The sequence below is a fragment of the Medicago sativa genome, chromosome 6, assembly GCF_051527215.1.
Source record: "Medicago sativa cultivar Bolivia chromosome 6, Bolivia_mono, whole genome shotgun sequence".
NCBI classification, from domain to species: Eukaryota; Viridiplantae; Streptophyta; class Magnoliopsida; order Fabales; family Fabaceae; genus Medicago; species Medicago sativa.
This window is the reverse complement of record NC_140754.1, coordinates 90,596,640-90,614,199: the sequence shown is the minus strand read 5'-3', so window position 1 is coordinate 90,614,199 and position 17,560 is coordinate 90,596,640. Positions and strand designations below refer to the sequence as shown.

At 38.0% G+C, this 17,560-nt stretch overlaps 1 pseudogene; it reads right to left on the bottom strand.

The window, feature by feature from the left end:
• Window positions 1-17,344, bottom strand: LOC146918123 (uncharacterized; annotated as a pseudogene).
• Between the last annotated feature and the right edge of the window lie 216 nt (window positions 17,345-17,560).

The window sequence follows — 17,560 nt, the reverse complement described above, 5'->3', positions numbered from 1 at the left end:
GAAAAAAAGAGGAAGGGGTTATGTTAAAGGCAAATTTCAGTTCATAACTAGACCATTGACCCGTGCTACTGCACGGGTCCTACTACATAGAAGTTAATCGAATCAATGAAAAATAATGTAACCATACATTGCCAAATTGTACAATCAGCACAACAGACTTAGTGTTGTCATGAGTTGCAAAGTAGTTTTTAATATTAGTTGCAAATTCACCTCAAAGAGAGCAACGGATCCTGGTATTCCTGAAACACCAAATAACACAATCAACTCGATCATGAGAATAAAGTCATCAATTGAAATAAACCGATAAGTTATATATTGCACATCTTTCTCTAAATCCTCGAGTGTAATTAAGATCAATGACTTTGCTTTTTCTTCCATTCTTTTCGGTTTCGCGTACACCATCTTTCTCAAATACATGACCAATGACATCTACAACAAAAAAATATGCATTAACATTACAGCTAGTAACAAATTCGCAAAAAAAAAAGGTAGGATTTCATACCAGCAACCACGTCCTCTGATGGAGAGATCAAAATGTCTTTGAAAGACATGAATTCAAACACGTTCCGAGGTAAATTGCCTGCATTCACCTTAGTAAATCTCGCATTTGCCGCCATGTTAAGTTTGTGCTTGTGTGGCAAGAGTTTGTAAGGTCCCTCATTAAATCCTACCATGACATTCTCTAACTTATATGTTCCTCCTTCTTCAACCATTCCTTGAATCGTTGGCACCAGGAACTTACGAACAGTGGCATGGATCCTTCCTCGCTAAACAAAAAATAACATGTTGTTTTATCTTGGTTTTCGGGTGTCAAACATTGATTACGTTTGAACCTTTTTAACCGGTGATATCTTATTTTTTCTTGGGAAGGGAAAAAGTAAGCAAAACCCTTTGAGAATCGAGGTCCGGGAGTTGTTTTCGCTACGGGAAGGTGTTAGGCACCCATAACGACTATAGTATCCTATAGGAACCGTCTTTAATTTCTACGCGCGCGCTTTATTTTTAAATGCTATTTGAAAAGATGTTATTTAGACCTAAGAGTATTCTAAGTGAAGAATTGGAGGGAGAAGAATGTGTTTGAATTTTTATTTTATTTGAATTGAAGGAATTTTGTCCTTGCCTACGTACCCGTTTAAGGGATCAAATCCACCGTAGTTCTCTTCCAAAAAATGTTTTTGTTTTTGTTGGTTGATTTTAAGTTTGAAAATTGGAGTTTGGAGAATGGAGATTGAGAGGCCTCAAGGGCATAAGATTGTAAAAAATGTGAGGTGAGATTAGTTATTTTGCAAAATGTGGTCTAAGTATGATTAAAATTCATTTAAAATTTGATTAAGAAAATGAAAAGAAAATCAATGGGATTTTGATCCCAAGGTTTATTAGGAAAATGATTTGAGTGAAGTTGTTCATATTTTTTGGAAAGTTGATTTTTTTCTAAGTGTAAAACCTAAACATTCATCTAAACATACAATCCTAAACATACATCTAAACATGCATATTCTAAGCATACATCTAAAGTGAGGTGTGTGCATGTGTTGGTGCTTGTGTCGGTGTACATTATTAGAGTCCATAGTCCTTATTACATCCTTCACCTACATACACACTACTTCCTTGTGAGAACTTAATCCCACACAAATGAATTAAGATCAAAAGAAATGTAAAGAAATGGGGTGAGAAAGTGTGATAGAGAGTATGCTCATGATGTATGGAATATGAAACACAAGAAAATGGTTAGTAGCACATGATAATATGGAGAAAAATAAGGCAAGAAAAATACTATAATAAAAGCATGGAATCTAACACAAAATAAACCAAGACAAGTGCAAAATATGACTAAAAATCACCCACAAAATGTAAGAATCCTATTGCCTAAAATCCTCACATTCTCATATATCTTCCCAAAGGCTTAGAATCAAGTCTTAAAGTGAGAATTAGGGCAATATGATGGACTTGACATTTTTAAGGTGAATTTAGACATATTTACACTATTTATTCACAAATGTGACTTGTAAGCCAAGCAACTAACCAAAATCCACACACAAGTATCAAAATCATGTACAAACAGTGGCTAAAGATTCATAGAAACATATATCATGTATACCAAATAGTCATCAAGAACATGGCATAGAATTGAACATATTTTTAGAGGTTTTTCACATAAAAAACAAGAAATAATGCAAAAAAAAGGGTTAACACCTCTTGGCAAAATTTACAGTGAACTAGATGCATAGATGTATCACAAAATTAACAAGAAACATACAAAAAAAAAATTATGGAATTTTTGAAGGATTTTTAAAAGTTCAAGAATATAAAATTCCACAAATTTTAATCAAAATAGTAACAATTTGCAAGAAAATACCACACACAAGATTTAGCACATAACACATCACAAAAACATCAAGAAATATATTGAAAACACATAGGAATTTTTCTAGAATTTTATCAAAAATTTTTTGAGCTAACAGTGGTGTAAATAACAACCTATAGTGTCAAAATAGCAAGAAATGGCAAAAAATAGGGGCAAAACGAAAACTGTAAGGAGATCAGGCCCAAGCCCAAAGGGAAAACTGATCTGGATCATCCAAGTGCCTTAGAGGCGTTGGATTGATCCAGATCAGTTTTAACCTAGATCCAACAGCCAAGAACATGCAGCACACCGTAAGACACATCAGGCACACTCAAGCAAAGCATCTGGATCATCCACGTGGAGAACCAAAGATCCAACGATGGAAACTGAGAAGTGGAATGAACCGAACTGAACCAGACCGGTTCACGTGTCTATATAAACGCAACGAAACCGGTCCAGTTCATTTCTTCCTTCCCTTTCTCTCACTACAAAGTTTTTAGAGAGAGATGCTCTGCAATCTCTCTTCATCTTCTCCGATGAACACGACGGCGGAGGTGTGGTGGTTCGCCGGCGGTGCCACCACACCTGAACATTTTTCGAAACTTTTTTGCACTATCGTGTTCATCTGAGTCTCCTCTTTACGATTCTGGAACTAATTTTACGAAAACAGGCCTGGATTTGAACAGATCTACACTTAAATCTTCATCCTAGGGTTTCAAAATTTTCTTCTAATCTTTTCGAAATTAAACCCTATCTTGACTTGTTTTACATGATGATGACGAATCTATGCTTTGATTCGAAAGATAAACGGTGAATCTTCATGATTTTTGAAATTAGGGTTTCGTTTCAACTTTCTCGAATCTTTTCGAATTTCCACTTCAATTCACCGTTTATCTTCCATTCAGAGCCTTCGATGACGATTACGAACTAAACGAGAAGGATTTGTGTACTTACCTGAGTTTGATTTGGAGATTCGAACGAGATTCTTCGGGAACCTTGTATCCTTGATGTGTTTTTGATGCTTCTGGTAAGTTCTGTAAAGAAACTGAAAATAAATCAGTTCTTGATCCTTTTCTTCTTCACTGATCGAACTCAACCTTCGATTTCTTCGTCTTCTCCACTGTGATCGTGTGGATTTGCTGCTTTGGTGGCAAATTCCCACTGGAATTGCAGTGTCTCAGGTTCGATGATGAAGATTCAGCGATGAATCTCTGAGAACTTCATTGAATTCACTTCAATTCTTTATTCTGGTGGAGCTAGGGTTTCATCAATGTTCTTCGTGTTCTTGTTGAATTTGAAAACGGTTATGACTTTGATCTTGGATGAGATGAGAGAGAATCAATTTGGTGTTTGTGATGATTTGGCACGTTGTGGATGGAATTCTGTTACGGTGGCAATGATTAGGTGGCCTTATATAGGCTGCCATGTGTTCTGATGCTCCAATAGGATGTTGACACCTGTATTGGACCTTAACAAACTCGTCCTTGGCTGATTTGAACTTTAGGGACCTTTGTGCAATTCTGGGAAGTTGAAGGATTGATCTGCAATTACTTTTTAACACAAGGACCACATTGCAAACTAAAAAAGAACTGAAAATAAACCTGGACAAAAATGTGGACTATTCTGCAATTTACAAAAATAATGGACTAAACTGCAATTATAAAAAAAAGACCAAAAACAAAAAGTTTGAGACATGAAGGACTAGAATGCAATTACTAGAAGTTTGAGGACTTAAGATGAAAATTAAAAAATAAAATTGAATTAAAATTGGTAAATTTGACTAAACGTAAAGTGAAACAATTAAAATTGACAAAACGGACTAAAATGAACTAATTACCTAAATGAGGTACTTTAAAGTAACCTCTCTCTGCCGAAATTTTGTGTGAAATGACCAAAATGCCCCTAGGGACTAAAACGACTAAAATGTCTCAGATGCAATTTTAAAATGGATTTTTAACAGGAAATTAAAGCAAGAGTTTATACAAACACATCAAAAGGCTCAGAGACAATTTTTAGAAATTAGACAGGACTTTAACACATGAAAAGACTAAAATGCCCCTAGGGGCAAGACTGACTCAAAATGACTCCAAATGCAATTTTGAAAACGGATTTTGACATAGAATTGAAATAAGGACTTATTCAAACCAGTTGAAAAGACTCAAACAATTTTTCAAAGATTGAAAGAAATTTTAACATGGGAAATGACTAAAATGCCCTTTTTCATGAATTTTGCAAGTAATATTGAAATAAAATGCAGAGAAAGATGCAATTGATCAGAGACAGTCCAAATGACTTGTAATGCAAGAAAAGAGGAATTGAGTTAGTATTTTTAGGTCCAAAATTAGGGTATAACAGCTGCCCCTATTTAAGTTTCTTTGTCCGGAGAGTCCAGAGACGAAGTCTTTGAGTTGACGGGACAAAGATACTAAAATATTAACATTTGCACTGTTTTTGGACATAAAAATACGTTTTCAGATTTTCAATACATGAATGCCATGCAACATTTTGATTATGAATGCAAGACAAACGACTGGAGTCTATGGAACATGTCATGTCACTGGGGATTCAGGTAGATATTGACATGGTAGACAAACCAGGGGATAGAAAACAGGGTACAAGATGTTCCTTGGATCGAATTGGCCGCTTGACCAAGGAATACAAAACAAGAGATAGGTGCAAGCTGTTCTTGGGATCGAACTTGGCACTTGACCGGAAACATAGACATATAGGCAGACACAAGCTGTTCTTTGGATCGAAATTGACGCTTGATTGAAGATACAAACAAATAGACAAGTACCAACTGTTCTTTGGATCGAACTGGCTGTTTGGTTGGAGATATAGACAAAAGGGTAGATACAAACTGTTCTTTGGATCGAACTTGTCGTCGGATCATCACCACATCATGTAAGTAGGTGCAACCTGCTCTTTGGATCGAACTTGTCGTTTGACCGATAACAAAGCATAAGCTGGGTACAAACCGTTCTTTGGATCGAACTTGTTGTTTGTCCGGAAATATAGGTATATATAAGCAGGTACAAGTTGTTCTTTAGATTGAACTAGCTACTTGCCCAATAACAAGATACAAATTGGAAGTTGGGTTTAGAAAGATACAAATTGGGAGTAAATTGTCATTGACTTGATTTGCAGACAGACATGACCATTTTCGTTGGCCCAAAAGCAAATTGAGAGTGGATTGACATTGACACAGACATTGAATTGAAAGTTTGAGATTGAAAGAGAGATTGAGAATTGAGATTGATTAGAGACATAGACATAGACATTGGATTGACATTGAGATTGGATTGGAAATTGAGATTGAATTGAATTTTGACATTCGAAATTGGATTGAAGGTTGAAATTGAGATTGAGTTGAAACTGAAATTGAGATTGGATTGAATTGAAATTGAGGTTTGAGAGTTGAGATTGCATCGAATTTGAGATTTGAAATGATTTGAAATTGAGATTGGAGAGTTGAGATTGCATCGAATTTGACAGTTGAAATTGAATTGAATTTGACAGTTGGAATTGAAATTGAGATTGAAATTGAGTTTGACAGTTGCAATTTGGAATTGGATTGAAATTGAGATTGAATTGAAATTGGAAGTGGAAACTGATTTAGATTGAAAGTTGAAATTGGAAATGCAACATGTATGTATGGTATAACAAGATTATTACATGTATGGGCACATAAAATGCATGATTATGCATGTATGAATGTTTGAAAATGCATGATTGGGGTTGGTAATTTGGCAGGGGAGTTTCACAGAGATAGACAAAACATCGGAAGATTGGGCACGTAGTGGCTCGTGCTGCAACATATATTCACAGGGGAAAAACCTCTTTGGAGAGACCGTCGTTGAGAGACGTATCGAAACCATGGCTGAGGGCAATATAAACTTGTAGAGGAGGGGAACCTTTGGGAGATTCTTGGATACAGGTCGCTGCTGCTAGGCGTGTCAGTGCTGAGTAAACATTGGATGTTTGCATCTGTGGTCAATACTTTTAATATCATTTTTCATTCTTTCATTTTTCAATCCCATTTTTGCCTGAACCGCCCTTTCGGGTTTTCGATTCACCGGGGAGTAAGATTCTTTTCATTGCCCCATTTTTGCCTGAATTGCCTTCATAGGTTGTCAATCAGCGGTGCTCATTTTTGCCTAAGCCGCCCTTTCGGGTTTTCGACTTAGCGAGCTTTTTATTTTCATTTTTCAATTTTTTATTTTCATTCTGTTTTTTCATTCTTGCCATTGACCACAGATCATCCTGGGGAGTAACCTGCTTGTAACATGTATTGAAATAGACATTGACACTCATTCATTCATGCATGTTTCATTGAAATGTACCCTGTTGCTCAGGTTTGCTTTCAAAATAGGCAGAAAAGGATTTTTCAGTTTTCAAAAAATGTTTGTTTCGGATATTGACATTATCAAAATGGAAAGAAAATATTTTGTATATAGCATTGAAGGTAGAAAGAAAAATAGAGTTTCAAACAAAAGCACCGGCTCAAATTGATGTAGAAGAGTGAAAATTAGCCAAAGGCATAACTCCAAGGATTTACAAAGCTTGGAAAATGGTAATTTTATTGGTTGGTGGTACATTGAACACGATGACCACTACATTTCATAGAAATTTTGAATTCACAAGTACAGAAGTTTCTGATGAAGACGATCTTTGACAGTTGCAGATGCCCCAAGGAGTGATGGTGTTTTGCCAGATATAGTTACTTGTCTTTATTGTCAACCTCATTTTTGCATGAACCGCCCTTTCGGGTTTTCGGCTCATCGAGGCGCTCATTCTTGCCTGAGTTGCTTACAATCTCAGCGAGCTTTTTCATCATTTTTTTTTGTCCCTAAATTTTGCCTGGATCGCCCTTTCGGGTTTTCGATCCACCGGGAAGCGCATTTTTGCCTAGGCCGCCCTTTCGGGTTTTCGACCTACCACGCTGTTCTTTTCTTTTTAGACAAAGTATTTCTTGACTATATCGACATTAACAGGATTCGGAAGTTCAACACCATCCATGTGTGTAAGAATCAAAGCACCACCAGAGAAAGCCTTCTTGACAACATAAGGACCTTCATAGTTAGGTGTCCACTTGCCCCTTGGGTCGGGTTGCTGACTTATCCTTCTTTTCAATACAAGTTCGCCTTCCTTGAATTCTCGAGGTCGGACTTTCTTGTCAAAAGCATTCTTCATTCGCACTTGATACAACTGTCCATGAGCCATAGCATCCATACGTTTCTCTTCAATCAGATTCAATTGATCGTACCGACTTTGACACCATTCAGCCTCAGTTAATTTTGCTTCCATGATCACTCGAAGAGATGGAATCTCCACTTCCAGAGGGAGAACTGCTTCCATACCATATACCAAAGAGAAAGGAGTTGCCCCGGTTGAACTGCGTACCGTAGTACGGTAACCATGCAAGGCAAACGGTAGCATCTCATGCCAGTCTTTGTAAGTGGTGACCATCTTCTGAACAATCTTCTTGATGTTCTTGTTAGCGGCCTCAACTGCACCATTCATCTGAGGTCTATAAGGAGAAGAGTTGTGATGTTCAATTTTGAATTCTTCACATAAAGCTTGCATCATGCTATTGTTCAGATTGGAACCATTGTCAGTGATGATCTTGTTGGGAACACCATATCGACAGATGATGTTATTCTTGATAAACTTGACAACCACTTGCTTGGTCACATTGGCATAAGAAGCAGCTTCGACCCGCTTGGTGAAATAGTCAATTGCCACTAGAATGAAACGAAGTCCGTTGGACGCTTTCGGTTCAATTCTTCCGATCATGTCAATGCCCCACATAGAGAAAGGCCATGGGGAAGAGATAACATTGAGAGCATGTGGAGGCACATGAATCTTGTCAGCATAAATTTAACATTTGTGACATCTCTTAGCATGTTTGTGGCAGTCACGCTCCATGGTTATCTAGTAATAGCCGGCTCTTAACAGTTTTCTTGACATGGTGTGACCCGAAGAATGGGTCCCAAAAGTACCATCATGTACATCATGCATCAACTTCTCAGCTTCTTGTTTGTCAACACATCTCAGCAAGACCATGTCATAGTTCCTCTTGTATAGGATTTCTCCGTCCAGAAGGAATCTGCTAGCCCATCGTCTCAGAGTCTTTTTATCCCTGTTGGAAGCACCAGGTGGATATTCACGATTCTGCAAAAACTGTTTGATGTTGTAATACCAAGGCTTTTTATCATTCACATCTTCATTAGCCCGATCTGGTATATTTTCAATGGTGAACACATGAGCGGGTCTATCAAGACGTTGCACTCTGATCACGGGCACATCATTCCAGTGGTTGACACGAACCATAGAAGACAAAGTAGCGAGAGCGTCAGCCATCTGATTCTCATCCTGAGGGATATGGTGCAGCTCGACCTTGGTAAAGTATGTCAACAGACGTCTGGCATAGTCACGGTATGGGATCAGCTTCTCATGATGAGTCTCCCATTCACCTTTTATCTGATTAATAACAAGTGCAGAATCTCCATAGATGTCAAGGTGCTTAATTCTCAGATCAATGGCTTCTTCAATGCCCAAAATGCATGCTTCATATTCAGCTATGTTGTTTGTGCATTCGAAAGTTATTCGAGCGGTGAAAGGAATGTGGTGCCCCTGCGGAGTTACAATGATGGCCCCAATTCCTTTACCATATGCATTGACAGCACCATCAAACACCAATCCCCACTTGCTATTGGGATCTGGCCCTTCATTGATCTGTGGTTCTTCACAGTCTTTCGCTTTCAAATACATGATATCTTCATCAGGGAAATCAAACTTAATCGGCTGGTAATCATCAAGAGGTTGACAAGCAAGATGCTCAGCAAGAATACTTCCTTTAATTGCTTTCTGAGCTTTGTACACAATATCATATTCAGACAACAACATTTGCCAACGTGCGATCTTTCCAGTAACAGCAGGCTTTTCAAAGATGTACTTGATTGGATCCATTCGGGATATCAACCAAGTCGTATGATTCACCATATAATGACGCAGGTGTTTGGCAGCCCAAGCTAAAGCACAACATGTCTTTTCAAGCATGGTATACCGAGTCTCACAGTCGGTGAATTTCTTGCTCAGATAGTAGATGGCATGTTCTTTCTTTCCAGTTTCGTCTTGTTGACCGAGGACACAAGCCACAGAATCATCTAACACCGAGAGATACATAATCAAAGGCCTTCCTTCCACTGGCGGGACAAGGATAGGTGGTTCTAACAGGTATTCTTTAATGCTATCAAAAGCTTCCTGGCATTCATCATTCCATACAACAGGCTGATTCTTTCTGAGCAATTTGAAAATTGGTCCACAGGTAGTAGTCATGTGAGATATGAATCTTGAAATGTAATTCAGACGTCCGAGGAAACCTCTGACTTGCTTTTCAGTTTGAGGGGCCGGCATTTCTCTGATGGCTCGGACTTTGTCAAGATCAACTTCAATGCCTCTTTGGCTGACAATGAAGCCTAGCAGCCTTCCAGATCTTACACCAAATGTGCATTTGTTAGGATTCAAACGCAGCTTGTACTTTCTCAATCTTTCAAACATCTTTTTCAAATACATAACATGCTGCTCTTCATCACTTGACTTCACAATCAAGTCATCAACATATACTTCAATCTCCTTGTGAATCATATCATGAAACAGAGTGGTCATACCCCTTTGGTAGGTAGCACCAGCATTTATCAAGCCAAACGGCATCACTTTATAACAGAATGTTCCCCACGGAGTAATGAAGGACGTCTTTTCTCTATCTTCAGGTGACATCCGTATCTGGTTATAGCCAGAGAAACCATCCATAAAGGAGAACACTTTAGACTGAGCAGTACTGTCAACAAGCACGTCAATATGAGGCAATGGGAAGTTGTCTTTTGGACTGGCTTTATTCAGATCTCTGTAATCAACACACATTCGAACTTTCCCATCTTTCTTCGGTACTGGCACAATGTTGGCAATCCATTCAGGATATTCAGCTGTCATGAGGAAACCCGCATCAATTTGCTTCTGCACCTCAGCCTTGATCTTAAGAGCCATGTCTGGACGAGACCTTCTCAATTTCTGTTTGACAGGAGGACATTCAGGTCTTGTCGGTATCCGATGTTCCACAATCTTGGGATCTAAACCCGGCATATCTTCATAGGACCATGCAAAGACATCTGGATAATCATGGAGAAGCTGAGTGATCTTCTTTTTCACTTCTGGCTCAAGTGCAGCACCGATCTTGATCTCTCGCTTGTTCTCTTCAGTACCCAGGTTGATAAGCTCAATCTCTTCCTGGTGAGGCTGAATGGCTCTCCTTTCTTGCTCAAGCAGTCGAGTGATCTCATACGGTATCTCTTCATTATCATCCTCATCTTCAGCTTCATATACAGGGAATTCAAAATTTGGAGGAACCATAGGGTCACTGTGTTCAACGGGTTGATTATGGTTCAATCTGCATAATATGATTGGGATGATTTTTAGAAAAAGTTTTTCATGCAGATTTTTGAAATTAATAAGAAAAAAATAGATGTTTTGGTTTTTTCTGGCATTACCATTATTTCCAAGAAAAAAGGCACTAAAAAAAATAAAAAAACAAAGAGTCGTGAGAAAGACGACAACTTTTTATTAATAACGGCAATGCCGAAACAAACATGCCCTTACAATGATATCACTTTCGTCTTGGGCAGAACGAAAGGATTGTCATTTTGAAAACAAAGAAAACATGAGCAACAAGACACATTACATGGAAGCATGCATGACTAAAGGAACATCAATGGCCTTCCAATTTCTCACAGTGCCTCCTGGTACAACAAATGTAGGCACGTGACTACTCTCAGCAGCACCTTCAGCAATAGCATTGATAAACCCAGCACTGTAGAAAGTTCCTGTCGAAACGCCAGAGGTTGAGGAGAATCCAAGGCCCTCTTTACGTTTGTTTTCCAAAATCTGAATCACTTTGCCCCAGCCAGCAGCTTGCCCTTCTTGAACAGCCTTCTGGGCGTCTTTCAATGAAGCCATAGCAGTACCAGCTCTTCGAGGCTCTGCGCCTTCAACAGTCAAGCCTTGAAATGACGTCCCTTCAGCGGACCTTGCTTCAACACAAGAGAAAGATGATACTTGGCTAACCAGATATGCTTCTTCACCATGCATAGTGACAATCTTACCGTTCTTCACAAACTTGAGCTTTTGATGCAAAGTAGAAGTTACTGCCCCAGCGTCGTGAATCCATGGTCTTCCGAGGAGACAACTGTAAGAAGCATTGATGTCCATGACCTGAAAAGTGATCTGAAATGTCTCGGGACCAATGGTAATCGGCAAGTCCACTTCCCCAAGAACATCCTTGCGGGATCCGTCGAAAGCCTTAACCAAGTAGCTGCTTCCCCTCAGAGAGATTCCATGATGGCTCAACTGTCTCAGTGCAGATTCAGGCATTACATTTAAGGATGATCCAGTGTCCACCAACACATTGGATATCATGTCAGACTTGCAGTGCACTGAGATATGCAGAGCCAAGTTGTGATGTTTCCCTGCTTCAGGGAGTTCATCGTCACCAAACCCCAAGTTATTGCAAGCAGTAATGTTACCCACTATTCCATCAAACTGATCCACAGAGACCTCGTGGTCAACATAGGCCTGTTCCAGTACTTTCATCAACACTTTCCTGTGAGCTTCTGAGCTCAAGAGCAGAGACAAGATGGATATCTTTGACGGAGTTTGCAGCAGCTGGTCAACAATCTTATAATCGCTCTTTTTAATAAGCCTCAAAATCTCGTCCAGATTAGACTCTTTAATGGGCTGGCCCGAGGGGCTGGCATTCTCTTCCTCAAGGTTAGCCATGTTTCTTCTCTTGTACGATCTTGTCTGATGAACTCTATCTGGTTGGTGAATCTTACGAGCACGAGCCACTTTTCAGACTGCGGCAGAAGAACCAGGAGACAATGAGCACGGGAAGCCATTTGTGACCGATGAATGATGCATATGATGCATGATATGCAAATGCGAAAAGACTCTTTTTTTTGTCAGAGGACTTGTCAAAGTGGTTGTGAACATCACGGAGAAACACGGTTTTATTTGAAGACCTTAAGCAAAACTAGAAGTTTAGTTGAGATGGTATCACTTGGTGTTCACATCCGTGATGTTCAAAAGATGACTCGTCTAAGTCCTCCGATAAATGCATGGAAAAAAGTTTATGCATGTATGCATGATTATGATTATGTTCAAGTTCGGAGAAAACATGGTGGGTTGAAGTTCAAAGTCAAGGAGTCATGGGTGGACACGGTGTCCGGTGAAATTAGGGCTTTGGATAATAGTAACCGGGTTCTAAAAAGGTTCCCAAGTTGCAACCTCTCCGACGTATATCATGGTGTCACGAGACAACACTCGCTCCATGATTATGCGTAAGAAGGTCTAACTTGAGTGTAGTATCGCGTGACGACTAAAACTCGAGACAACACTCGGTTTAGCCTCCGCACTACGTCCTAGAAAATGGCCATGGATGGGTTTGGTTATCTACGGTTCATAGCGTCATAGAACAATTGGAAATAAAGTGCCTAAACGCTACAACACGCGCCGACAACATCACCCCCAAAATGCCTCAGCTATGTGGGATTGATCGCATAATCCAAAACACGAGGCAACCCCCGGAATGAATTGTCGATTATATCCCTCCTAAATCCTAAGTTCACTCAGCCCGGGTGCAGGACTTTTGATATTCTCACCCCACACGTTTGCAAGAAATTAAACATTTATTCACATAGGAAAGCAAGTAAAAGAAACAAGTAAAAAGAGCGCAAGCGTGGAAATAAAAACTAGGCGCAACTCTCGAATCTCCCCAGTGAAGTCGCCAGCTGTTTTATCTTGGTTTTCGGGTGTCAAACATTGATTACGTTTGAACCTTTTTAACCGGTGATATCTTATTTTTTCTTGGGAAGGGAAAAAGTAAGCAAAACCCTTTGAGAATCGAGGTCCGGGAGTTGTTTTCGCTACGGGAAGGTGTTAGGCACCCATAACGACTATAGTATCCTATAGGAACCGTCTTTAATTTCTACGCGCGCGCTTTATTTTTAAATGCTATTTGAAAAGATGTTATTTAGACCTAAGAGTATTCCAAGTGAAGAATTGGAGGGAGAAGAATGTGTTTGAATTTTTATTTTATTTGAATTGAAGGAATTTTGTCCTTGCCTACGTACCCGTTTAAGGGATCAAATCCACCGTAGTTCTCTTCCAAAAAATGTTTTTGTTTTTGTTGGTTGATTTTAAGTTTGAAAATTGGAGTTTGGAGAATGGAGATTGAGAGGCCTCAAGGGCATAAGATTGTAAAAAATGTGAGGTGAGATTAGTTATTTTGCAAAATGTGGTCTAAGTATGATTAAAATTCATTTAAAATTTGATTAAGAAAATGAAAAGAAAATCAATGGGATTTTGATCCCAAGGTTTATTAGGAAAATGATTTGAGTGAAGTTGTTCATATTTTTTGGAAAGTTGATTTTTTTCTAAGTGTAAAACCTAAACATTCATCTAAACATACAATCCTAAACATACATCTAAACATGCATATTCTAAGCATACATCTAAAGTGAGGTGTGTGCATGTGTTGGTGCTTGTGTCGGTGTACATTATTAGAGTCCATAGTCCTTATTACATCCTTCACCTACATACACACTACTTCCTTGTGAGAACTTAATCCCACACAAATGAATTAAGATCAAAAGAAATGTAAAGAAATGGGGTGAGAAAGTGTGATAGAGAGTATGCTCATGATGTATGGAATATGAAACACAAGAAAATGGTTAGTAGCACATGATAATATGGAGAAAAATAAGGCAAGAAAAATACTATAATAAAAGCATGGAATCTAACACAAAATAAACCAAGACAAGTGCAAAATATGACTAAAAATCACCCACAAAATGTAAGAATCCTATTGCCTAAAATCCTCACATTCTCATATATCTTCCCAAAGGCTTAGAATCAAGTCTTAAAGTGAGAATTAGGGCAATATGATGGACTTGACATTTTTAAGGTGAATTTAGACATATTTACACTATTTATTCACAAATGTGACTTGTAAGCCAAGCAACTAACCAAAATCCACACACAAGTATCAAAATCATGTACAAACAGTGGCTAAAGATTCATAGAAACATATATCATGTATACCAAATAGTCATCAAGAACATGGCATAGAATTGAACATATTTTTAGAGGTTTTTCACATAAAAAACAAGAAATAATGCAAAAAAAAGGGTTAACACCTCTTGGCAAAATTTACAGTGAACTAGATGCATAGATGTATCACAAAATTAACAAGAAACATACAAAAAAAAAATTTATGGAATTTTTGAAGGATTTTTAAAAGTTCAAGAATATAAAATTCCACAAATTTTAATCAAAATAGTAACAATTTGCAAGAAAATACCACACACAAGATTTAGCACATAACACATCACAAAAACATCAAGAAATATATTGAAAACACATAGGAATTTTTCTAGAATTTTATCAAATTTTTTTTGAGCTAAAAGTGGTGTAAATAACAACCTATAGTGTCAAAATAGCAAGAAATGGCAAAAAATAGGGGCAAAACGAAAACTGTAAGGAGATCAGGCCCAAGCCCAAAGGGAAAACTGATCTGGATCATCCAAGTGCCTCAGAGGCGTTGGATTGATCCAGATCAGTTTTAACCTAGATCCAACAGCCAAGAACATGCAGCACACCGTAAGACACATCAGGCACACTCAAGCAAAGCATCTGGATCATCCACGTGGAGAACCAAAGATCCAACGATGGAAACTGAGAAGTGGAATGAACCGAACTGAACCAGACCGGTTCACGTGTCTATATAAACGCAACGAAACCGGTCCAGTTCATTTCTTCCTTCCCTTTCTCTCACTACAAAGTTTTTAGAGAGAGATGCTCTGCAATCTCTCTTCATCTTCTCCGATGAACACGACGGAGGAGGTGTGGTGGTTCGCCGGCGGCGCCACCACACCTGAACATTTTTCGAAACTTTTTTGCACTATCGTGTTCATCTGAGTCTCCTCTTTACGATTCTGGAACTAATTTTTCGAAAACAGGCCTGGATTTGAACAGATCTACACTTAAATCTTCATCCCAGGGTTTCAAAATTTTCTTCTAATCTTTTTGAAATTAAACCCTATCTTGACTTGTTTTACATGCTGATGACGAATCTATGCTTTGATTCGAAAGATAAACGGTGAATCTTCATGATTTTTGAAATTAGGGTTTCGTTTCAACTTTCTCAAATCTTTTCGAATTTCCACTTCAATTCACCGTTTATCTTCCATTCAGAACCTTCGATGACGATTACGAACTAAACGAGAAGGATTTGTGTACTTACCTGAGTTTGATTTGGAGATTCGAACGAGATTCTTCGGGAACCTTGTATCCTTGATGTGTTTTTGATGCTTCTGGTAAGTTCTGCAAAGAAACTGAAAATAAATCAGTTCTTGATCCTTTTCTTCTTCACTGATCGAACTCAACCTTCGATTTCTTCGTCTTCTCCACTGTGATCGTGTGGATTTGCTGCTTTGGTGGCAAATTCCCACTAGAATTGCAGTGTCTCAGGTTCGATGATGAAGATTCAGCGATGAATCTCTGAGAACTTCATTGAATTCACTTCAATTCTTTATTCTGGTGGAGCTAGGGTTTCATCAATGTTCTTCGTGTTCTTGTTGAATTTGAAAACGGTTATGACTTTGATCTTGGATGAGATGAGAGAGAATCAATTTGGTGTTTGTGATGATTTGGCACGTTGTGGATGGAATTCTGTTACGGTGGCAATGATTAGGTGGCCTTATATAGGCTGCCATGTGTTCTGATGCTCCAATAGGATGTTGACACCTGTATTGGACCTTAACAAACTCGTCCTTGGCTGATTTGAACTTTAGGGACCTTTGTGCAATTCTGGGAAGTTGAAGGATTGATCTGCAATTACTTTTTAACACAAGGACCACATTGCAAACTAAAAAAGAACTGAAAATAAACCTGGACAAAAATGTGGACTATTCTGCAATTTACAAAAATAATGGACTAAACTGCAATTATAAAAAAAAGGACCAAAAACAAAAAGTTTGAGACATGAAGGACTAGAATGCAATTACTAGAAGTTTGAGGACTTAAGATGAAAATTAAAAAATAAATTTGAATTAAAATTGGTAAATTTGACTAAACGTAAAGTGAAACAATTAAAATTGACAAAACGGACTAAAATGAACCAATTACCTAAATGAGGTACTTTAAAGTAACCTCTATCTGCCAAAATTTTGTGTGAAATGACCAAAATGCCCCTAGGGACTAAAACGACTAAAATGTCTCAGATGCAATTTTAAAATGGATTTTTAACAGGAAATTAAAGCAAGAGTTTATACAAACACATCAAAAGGCTCAGAGACAATTTTTAGAAATTAGACAGGACTTTAACACATGAAAAGACTAAAATGCCCCTAGGGGCAAGACTGACTTAAAATGACTCCAAATGCAATTTTCAAAACGGATTTTGACATAGAATTGAAATAAGGACTTATTCAAACCAGTTGAAAAGACTCAAACAATTTTTCAAAGATTGAAAGAAATTTTAACATGGGAAATGACTAAAATGCCCTTTTTCATGAATTTTGCAAGTAATATTGAAATAAAATGCAGAGAAAGATGCAATTGATCAGAGACAGTCCAAATGACTTGTAATGCAAGAAAAGAGGAATTGAGTTAGTATTTTTAGGTCCAAAATTAGGGTATAACACATGTCATCAAAAATAAACCATATTATATGTTATCATAGTGGCAACTTGAAAAAAGGATCAATTATTTATACAATTGAAACATATAATATACCTTCTCATCAACCAATATCATGTTCATGAAGATAACATCGTCTGGATTTTCCTTATCACGGATCAGCCATATATGGGTCACACGGACAATCAACTTCAAATACCTCCTTCCACCTGTCACAGCTGAGATGGGGGTGAAAGTGTTTGCCATATTAGCAAGTGCAAGAAAGAGTTATATTTGATATATATTTGCTTAAAGTAGAGAATGGTTGTAATAGCACAACTACGTTTTAAATGTGAATAATCGTAGTGTTCTAAAGGTAATAATTACTATTCAAAAGTTTTTAATTGCCATTAACGACGTTTTAAAGCCATTAACTACGTTTCTAATTGCCATTAATACTACGTCATAATTACTATTCAAAAT